The sequence below is a fragment of the Mobula birostris genome, unplaced genomic scaffold (genome assembly GCF_030028105.1).
Source record: "Mobula birostris isolate sMobBir1 unplaced genomic scaffold, sMobBir1.hap1 scaffold_2268, whole genome shotgun sequence".
Classification (NCBI taxonomy): Eukaryota; Metazoa; Chordata; class Chondrichthyes; order Myliobatiformes; family Myliobatidae; genus Mobula; species Mobula birostris.
In genome coordinates, this window is record NW_027275316.1 from 30,001 (window position 1) to 40,000 (window position 10,000).

The window sequence follows — 10,000 nt, forward strand, 5'->3', positions numbered from 1 at the left end:
CACCGCCTACTTTCTCATCTGTCCGACCGCTGCGCCCGGCTGGCCTGCGCCCCGCCCGTCCGCCCGCCGCCAGATGCGCGAGGGGGTGGGGGGGGGGGGGGTCGGTCGTGCGCCAGGTAAGCTGCCGCGCTCGTGCACGTGGCCTCCCCGCCGCCGGGGTAGGTTGGTGCTCGGTTCAGCCATCGGCGGTCCCCTCCATTGCAGGGATCCGCTGGGTGTCGCGGCGCCGCACGCGCCCTTGGCCCACGTACGCGTCGCGGACACCCCTTTTCTCTTTCTCTCTCAGGATTCGTATATGACAATGCCGAGAAACGTACCGACAATTTGCTGCACCGCCCGCCGGACCGCTCACAAGGCTCTCCTCGTCCCGAGGACACTAGCCTTCTCGCGGAACCGGAGGCTGCACGCGGACCGCTCTGGCGACCGGACGTCTCCGGCCTCTGCTGGAGCGGGGAGGGAACGCGCGGGTGCCGCCCGACCTTCTGGAAATCGCACATCGGCCGGCCGTCAGTCGGTAGCACCGCGCGCGCAGAGCCTCTCCTTCCTCTCGTTGGTGACCGAGGATCAACGCTTCGGTTGAGTCAGGCTGAACCGGGCATCTCCCTGCCACTCTGGCCTATGGAACTCTCCCGACTCTTTCGCCTTGCCCCTACGGCGCGAAAGAGTGCTGCTGCGGCCGGCGCGCCCGTCCCTTGCTCTCTCGGGCCATGTCTGTCGTCGCAGTGCCGCGCCATCCCCTATCGAGCCGCGTCGCTGGGTGAGGTCCGCACCCGCACCCTTCCGCCGAGCTGGCTCTCAGGACGGTCGACGGTCGCCGCTCGCCTCCGTCGGCCCAGGGCCTAACGCCGCGCCGGTGAACGCCTCGCCATCCCACCCCGTCGATCGCGCCGGTGAGGTCCGCACCTTCACCGCCTAGGTATATGCGCGTGGGTGTAGCTGCCTTCTCGGGATGGTCGACGGTCGTTCGACCGGCCCCCGTCATCTATGCGCACAGCAGTCCCGTCCGCCGGCGGGAGACTCCGTCAATCGATCGTGGTGCAAACGTGCGAATGCCCAACGTCAATTCCGCCCAAAGCATGAAGCCCTCGGTCGGCAATCGGGCCGCCCCGCGGCAGACCCACCTGCCCACCTCCGGAGATGGTAACGAGCCGAGCACGGAAGTTCGGCGCACGTGTCGAGACCGTCGCTTCCACTCGGCCTCTCCCAAAGGTAGGACCGACCAAGCCGGATCGATCGGGGAACAGAGGTCTAACGCAGACGACACTCGCGAGGGCACCAGCGGCAGGCTTGTCCCTTCTCCGTCTTGGTACACACAATGCCTCTTTGCTTTTCGGATCGATATAAAGCTTTTGCCACCGTCGGTCTGCCGGCCGCCGCCCGCGGTCCGCGCTCAGACTCTGTCTGTCCGCAGCCCCCGCTGCGTTCTTGGACTTTGTCATTTTTTTCGGAAATAGCGAAAAAAAGCTTTTATCATTGTAAGTCGGAGCTCGCCCGGCCTCCCGCTTACTGAGTCACAATTGAGTAAGGCTCACTTAGAACTCTGCACTGTGTCAACCGTACCACTAGTCACCCTGCTAAGTGTGTCTGGAAAACGTGTTCCCGTAAATCTCCGGGAACCCCGCCAATCCCCCCGTACAGAAATTGCATGTGTCAAGTCGGCGGGATGCCTCCCGGAAGTCCTACCGGGAAGGTCGCACTCTGGCCCCGCCAGGCGGGGCAAATCCGACCCCCATAGTGACTTCCGGGCCTAACTCGTTAACCAGAGCCGCGACAGACCGTGCAACAATGACATGTGTCAAACCGGCGGCACGACGCCCGGAGCTCATGCCGGTCGCGGGGCACCTCGGGCCCGCCCGACGGGGCAGATCCGACCTTCACAGGCTTCCGACGGCAATTGGTTAACCGGCGTGGCGCCGAGGGCACGCGGCTGGCTCGGCGGGCGGCCCTCCGGTAGTGCCGCCGTCGATCGGCCGCCTCGGTCGGCAGGAGGGCCCCGAAGTCGCCTTCATTCTGACTTCCGAGTCGGGACTTAGATTACTTTCGACTCTTCAGCCAAGGTCTCGGATCGACGGCGGGACCTGCGGTTGTCCCTCCGAAAATGCCGCCGCTCGGCCGGCACGGCCCGCCGAATACGTCCCCTTACTGGCTCCCGCCTCGGGACTTTGTCAGAAATTCATTCGGGCAAGGTTTCCATTCGGCGGCCGGAGCACCGGTAGTCATACGGAAAATGCCGCCCCTCGGCCGGCATGGGCCTGCGAATAGGTCCCGCTGACAGACTTCCGCGATTGGGTATTTGTCCGAAAATCCATACCGGCAATCTTCGGAATCGTGCGGAAAAGCTGCCGCGTGGCCCGGGTTAACCAATTGGGGAGGCCGGTGCCATCTACCGAATACTTCAACAACTCGTGAAAACGGCCTCCCTATATATCTGCAGGAACCCCGCCAATGCCCCCGTACTGAAATTGCATGTGTCAAAGGGGCGGCCGAATCTGACCCCGGCGGCCGAGCCTCTGGAACTCCGGGTCGGCCTCGGCCGGCAAATCCGACCCCCATCCAGACTTCCGGAGCGGACTTGGTTAACGAATTGCCACCGGGCAAATGGTTAACCGACAGATCTTGGAGGCTCGTTACCCAAGCCATCCCCCGCCGGTGCGAAAAGTTAACAATCAGCGGGCGGGCAATTCGTGAACCGACCGGGACCGGGCAATTCGTTAACCATTCGGAACCGGGCAATTCGTTAACCAACCTTGTCCTGGCAATGAGTGCACCAACCCGGCCGGACAATTCGTTAACCAAGCTGGCTCTGGCAATTCGTTAACCAACCTGGCCGGGACAATTCGTTAACCAACCCGGCCGGACAATTCGTTAACCAAGCTGGCTCTGGCAATTCGTTAACCAACCTGACCCTGACAATTCGTTAACCAACCCTGTCCTGGCAATGAGTGCACCAACCCGGCCGGACAATTCGGTAACCAACCAGACCCTGGCAATTCGTTAACCAACCAGGACGGGCAATTCGTCAACCAACCCTGTCCTGGCAATGAGTGCACCAACCCGGCCGGACAATTCGGTAACCAACCAGACCCTGGCAATTCGTTAACCAACCTGACCCGGACAATTCGTTAACCAACCAGGACGGGCAATTCGTTAACCAACCAGGCCCGGACAATACTTTAACCACCCTGGTTTTCCAATTCGTGAACCAACTGGGAACGGACAATTCGGTAACCAACCCTGTCCTGGCAATGAGTGCACCAACCCGGCCGGACAATTCGTTAACCACCCTGTCCTTGCCAATTCGTGAACCAACTGGGAACGGACAATTCGTTAACCAACCCGGCCGGACAGTTCGTTAACCAAGCTGGCTCTGGCAATTCGTTAACCTACCCGGCCATGGCAATTCGTTAACCAACCTGACCCTGACAATTCGTTAACCAGCCAGGACGGGCAATTCGTTAACCAACCTGGCCCGGACAATTCCTTAACCACCCTGGCCTTGCCAATTCGTGAACCAACTGGGAACGGACAATTCATTAAACAACCCTGTCCTGGCAATGAGTGCACCAACCCAGCCGGACAATTCGTTAACCAAGCTGGCTCTGGCAATTCGTTAACCTACTCGGACATGCCAATTCGTTAACCAGTCTGACCCGGACAATTCGCTAACCAACCCTACTCGGGCAAATCGTTAACCAAGCCCAACCCCGACAATTCGTTAACCAACCCTGCACGGTCAAGTCGTTAACCAAGCCCAAACCCGACAATTCGTTAACCAACCCATACATGGCAATTCGCTAAACAACCCGGCTCGGGCAAATGGTTAACCAAGCCGGCCGGGCAAATCGTTAACCGGCCCGGCAGTCCCGACAATTCGACAATCAACCAGCTGAGGACAAACCCTTCGCCCTCAATAACAACTAGTTCTTGCCCCGCCGTCAAAATGTCCCGGCCGATGTTCATCAGAAACTCCTTGCTGGCCCATGGGCCCCCCCTCCTTACCTTAAGAGAGTCATAGTTACTCCCGCCGTTTACCCGCGCCGCACTGAATTTCGTCAAGTTGGGTCTGGCAACCCGCTAACCCGGCCGGCCGGGCCTGACAACGCTCTAGAAACCCGGAACAGGCAGTTTCGTGAACCAACCGCGCACGCTCCTGACAATGCGTTCACCCACCCTGCTCGGGCAAATCGTTAACCAAGCCCAACCCTGACAATGCGTTAATCAACCCGGCCATGGCAATTCATTAACCAACCCGGCTCGGGCAAATGGTTAACCAAGCCGGCCGGGCAAATCGTTGACCGGCCCGGCAGTCCCGACGATTCGACAATCAACCAGCTGAGGACAAACCCTTCGCCCTCAATAACAACTAGTTCTTGCCCCGCCGTCAAAATGTCCCGGCCGATGTTCATCAGAAACTCCTTGCTGGCCCATGGGCCCCCCTCCTTAACCTTAAGAGAGTCATAGTTACTCCCGCCGATTACCCGCGCTGCACTGAATTTCGTCAAGTTGGGTCTGGCAAGCCGCTAACCCGGCCGGCCGGGCCTGACAACGCTCTAGAAACCCGGAACAGGCAGTTTCGTGAACCAACCGCGCACGCTCCTGACAATGCGTTAGCCAACCCTGCTCGGGCAAATCGTTAATCAAGCCCAACCCTGAAACTGCGTTAACCAACCCGGCCATGGCAATTCATTAACCAACCCGGCTCGGACAAATGGTTAACCAAGCCCAACCCAGACAATTCGGTAACCAACCCGGCTCGGGCAAATGGTTAACCAAGCCGGCCGGGCAAATCGTTGACCGGCCCGGCAGTCCCGACGATTCGACAATCAACCAGCTGAGGACAAACCCTTCGCCCTCAATAACAACTAGTTCTTGCCCCGCCGTCAAAATGTCCCGGCCGATGTTCATCAGAAACTCCTTGCTGGCCCATGGGCCCCCCTCCTTAACCTTAAGAGAGTCATAGTTACTCCCGCTGTTTACCCGCGCCGCACTGAATTTCGTCAAGTTGGGTCTGGCAAGCCGCTAACCCGGCCGGCCGGGCCTGACAACGCTCTAGAAACCCGGAACAGGCAGTTTCGTGAACCAACCGCGCACGCTCCTGACAATGCGTTAGCCAACCCTGCTCGGGCAAATCGTTAATCAAGCCCAACCCTGAAACTGCGTTAACCAACCCGGCCATGGCAATTCATTAACCAACCCGGCTCGGACAAATGGTTAACCAAGCCCAACCCAGACAATTCGGTAACCAACCCGGCTCGGGCAAATGGTTAACCAAGCCGGCCGGGCAAATCGCTAACCGGCCCGGCAGTCCCGACAATTCGACAATCAACCCGCTGAGGACAAACCCTTCGCCCTCAATAACAACTAGTTCTTGCCCCGCCGTCAAAATGTCCCGGCCGATGTTCATCAGAAACTCCTTGCTGGCCCATGGGCCCCCCTCCTTACCTTAAGAGAGTCATAGTTACTCCCGCCGTTTACCCGCGCCGCACTGAATTTCGTCAAGTTGGGTCTGGCAAGCCGCTAACCCGGCCGGCCGGGCCTGACAACGCTCTAGAAACCCGGAACAGGCAGTTTCGTGAACCAACCGCGCACGCTCCTGACAATGCGTTCACCCACCCTGCTCGGGCAAATCGTTAACCAAGCCCAACCCTGACAATGCGTTAATCAACCCGGCCATGGCAATTCATTAACCAACCCGGCTCGGGCAAATGGTTAACCAAGCCGGCCGGGCAAATCGTTGACCGGCCCGGCAGTCCCGACGATTCGACAATCAACCAGCTGAGGACAAACCCTTCGCCCTCAATAACAACTAGTTCTTGCCCCGCCGTCAAAATGTCCCGGCCGATGTTCATCAGAAACTCCTTGCTGGCCCATGGGCCCTCCTCCTTAACCTTAAGAGAGTCATAGTTACTCCCGCCGTTTACCCGCGCCGCACTGAATTTCGTCAAGTTGGGTCTGGCAACCCGCTAACCCGGCCGGCCGGGCCTGACAACGCTCTAGAAACCCGGAACAGGCAGTTTCGTGAACCAACTGCGCACGCTCCTGACAATGTGTTCACCCACCCTGCTCGGGCAAATCGTTAACCAAGCCCAAACCCGACAATTCGGTAACCAACCCAACCATGACAATTCGCTAACCAACCCGGCCCGGGCAAATGGTTAACCAAGCCCAAACCTGACAATTCGTTAACCAACCCGGCCCGGGCAAATGGTTAACCAAGCCGGCCGGGCAAATCGGTAACCGGCCCGGCAGCCCCGACTATTCGACAATCAACCAGCTGAGGAGAAACCCTTCACCCTCAATAACAACTACGTCTTGCCCCGCCGTCAAAATGTCCCGGCCGATGTTCATCAGAAACTCCTTGCTGGCCCATGGGCCCCCCCTCCTTACCTTAAGAGAGTCATAGTTACTCCCGCCGATTACCCGCGCTGCACTGAATTTCGTCAAGTTGGGTCTGGCAAGGCGCTAACCCGGCCGGCCGGGCCTGACAATGCTCTAGAAACCCGGAACAGGCAGTTTCGTGAACCAACTGCGCACGCTCCTGACAATGTGTTCACCCACCCTGCTCGGGCAAATCGTTAACCAAGCCCAAACCCGACAATTCGGTAACCAACCCAACCATGACAATTCGCTAACCAACCCGGCCCGGGCAAATGGTTAACCAAGCCCAAACCTGACAATTCGCTAACCAACCCGGCCCGGGCAAATGGTTAACCAAGCCGGCCGGGCAAATCGGTAACCGGCCCGGCAGCCCCGACTATTCGACAATCAACCAGCTGAGGACAAACCCTTCGCCCTCAATAACAACTAGTTCTTGCCCCGCCGTCAAAATGTCCCGGCCGATGTTCATCAGAAACTCCTTGCTGGCCCATGGGCCGACAATTCGTTAACCAACCCAACCATGACAATTCGCTAACCAACCCGGCCCGGGCAAATGGTTAACCAAGCCCAAACCTGACAATTCGTTAACCAACCCGGCCCGGGCAAATGGTTAACCAAGCCGGCCGGGCAAATCGGTAACCGGCCCGGCAGTCCCGACAATTCGACAATCAACCAGCTGAGGACAAACCCTTCGCCCTCAATAACAACTAGTTCTTGCCCCGCCGTCAAAATGTCCCGGCCGATGTTCATCAGAAACTCCTTGCTGGCCCATGGGCCCCCCTCCTTACCTTAAGAGAGTCATAGTTACTCCCGCCGATTACCCGCGCTGCACTGAATTTCGTCAAGTTGGGTCTGGCAAGCCGCTAACCCGGCCGGCCGGGCCTGACAATGCTCTAGAAACCCGGAACAGGCAGTTTCGTGAACCAACTGCGCACGCTCCTGACAATGTGTTCACCCACCCTGCTCGGGCAAATCGTTAACCAAGCCCAAACCCGACAATTCGGTAACCAACCCAACCATGACAATTCGCTAACCAACCCGGCCCGGGCAAATGGTTAACCAAGCCCAAACCTGACAATTCGTTAACCAACCCGGCCCGGGCAAATGGTTAACCAAGCCGGCCGGGCAAATCGGTAACCGGCCCGGCAGCCCCGACTATTCGACAATCAACCAGCTGAGGAGAAACCCTTCACCCTCAATAACAACTACGTCTTGCCCCGCCGTCAAAATGTCCCGGCCGATGTTCATCAGAAACTCCTTGCTGGCCCATGGGCCCCCCCTCCTTACCTTAAGAGAGTCATAGTTACTCCCGCCGATTACCCGCGCTGCACTGAATTTCGTCAAGTTGGGTCTGGCAAGGCGCTAACCCGGCCGGCCGGGCCTGACAATGCTCTAGAAACCCGGAACAGGCAGTTTCGTGAACCAACTGCGCACGCTCCTGACAATGTGTTCACCCACCCTGCTCGGGCAAATCGTTAACCAAGCCCAAACCCGACAATTCGGTAACCAACCCAACCATGACAATTCGCTAACCAACCCGGCCCGGGCAAATGGTTAACCAAGCCCAAACCTGACAATTCGCTAACCAACCCGGCCCGGGCAAATGGTTAACCAAGCCGGCCGGGCAAATCGGTAACCGGCCCGGCAGCCCCGACTATTCGACAATCAACCAGCTGAGGACAAACCCTTCGCCCTCAATAACAACTAGTTCTTGCCCCGCCGTCAAAATGTCCCGGCCGATGTTCATCAGAAACTCCTTGCTGGCCCATGGGCCGACAATTCGTTAACCAACCCAACCATGACAATTCGCTAACCAACCCGGCCCGGGCAAATGGTTAACCAAGCCCAAACCTGACAATTCGTTAACCAACCCGGCCCGGGCAAATGGTTAACCAAGCCGGCCGGGCAAATCGGTAACCGGCCCGGCAGTCCCGACAATTCGACAATCAACCAGCTGAGGACAAACCCTTCGCCCTCAATAACAACTAGTTCTTGCCCCGCCGTCAAAATGTCCCGGCCGATGTTCATCAGAAACTCCTTGCTGGCCCATGGGCCCCCCTCCTTACCTTAAGAGAGTCATAGTTACTCCCGCCGTTTACCCGCGCCGCACTGAATTTCGTCAAGTTGGGTCTGGCAACCTGCTAACCCGGCCGGCCGGGCCTGACAACGCTCTAGAAACCCGGAACAGGCAGTTTCGTGAACCAACCGCGCACGCTCCTGACAATGCGTTCACCCACCCTGCTCGGGCAAATCGTTAACCAAGCCCAACCCTGACAATGCGTTAATCAACCCGGCCATGGCAATTCATTAACCAACCCGGCTCGGGCAAATGGTTAACCAAGCCCAACCCTGACAATTCGGTAACCAACCCGGCTCGGGCAAATGGTTAACCAAGCCGGCCGGGCAAATCGCTAACCGGCCCGGCAGTCCCGACAATTCGACAATCAACCCGCTGAGGACAAACCCTTCGCCCTCAATAACAACTAGTTCTTGCCACGCCGTCAAAATGTCCCGGCCGATGTTCACCAGAAACTCCTTGCTGGCCCATGGGCCCCCCGCCTTAAGTCATAGTTACTCCCGCCGAATACCCGCGCTTCACTGAATTTCGTCAAGCTGGCCCTGTCAAATCCTTAACCCGACCGGACCCTGACAATTCGATAAAAAAAACCAGCTGGCGCAGCCCACCTCTTCCAATACTACGGCGCACGGGGCCCGCGCGGTGGGTGGGTGGGTGGGTGTGTGGGTGTGTGAGCTTGAACCATGTGTCCGGAGATCGGGTGGTCCAGGGAGTTTTGGTTACCCAGGTGCAATTCGTTAACCAAGTCTGGCTCGGAAGTCCGGATGCGGGTCGGATTTGCCGGCCACTGCCGGCCGGGAGTTCCAGAGCCCCGGCCGCCGGGGTCAAGTTCGGCCGCCCCTTTGACACATGCGATTTCTGTACGGGGGCATTGGCGGGGTTCCTGCAGATATATGGGGAGGCGGTTTTCACGATCACCGAGGAGTGGTCGACAGGCGGCACGGGCCTCCCCACATCGTTAACCCGGGCCGCGTGGCGGCATTTACGGCCGAATCTCAACTTTGCCCGTACGAATTTTCGGACCAATTCCCACTGGCGGAAGTCCGCCTGGGGACCGATTCGGAGGGCTGTGCCGGCCGGGCGGCGGCATTTTCGGCCGGACCACCGGAGCTCCCCGCGCCTACCCGATGTCTCGAGTCACAACTTGGGACTTTCGGGCGGGCGGGTTCCACGGCCTCTGGCCGGTCGAGGCGCGCCATCCATCCACGGTGGGAGCAATCCCGCCGGAGGGCCGCCCACCGACCGACCGAGGCGAGCTTCGGCTAACGCAGCGGCGCCGGTTAACGAAGAGGCGCCTAACTTTACCGCCAAGGGGGACAACACTAATTATGCCCCTAACCGCGCCAAAAAGTTGGCTGGGCAACTCGTTAACCAAAACTGCCCGCAGCCGGCGGAGAGCCCGGGCAACTCGTTAACCCGGGCCACAATTCCACCTCTCTCTTCCCGCACCAAGTCCAGCCGGGGCAACTCGTTAACCGAGGCCATAGCAGCACCCGTCTTCCCGCACGCACCAAGTCCAGTCGGGGCAACTCGGTAACCGAGGCC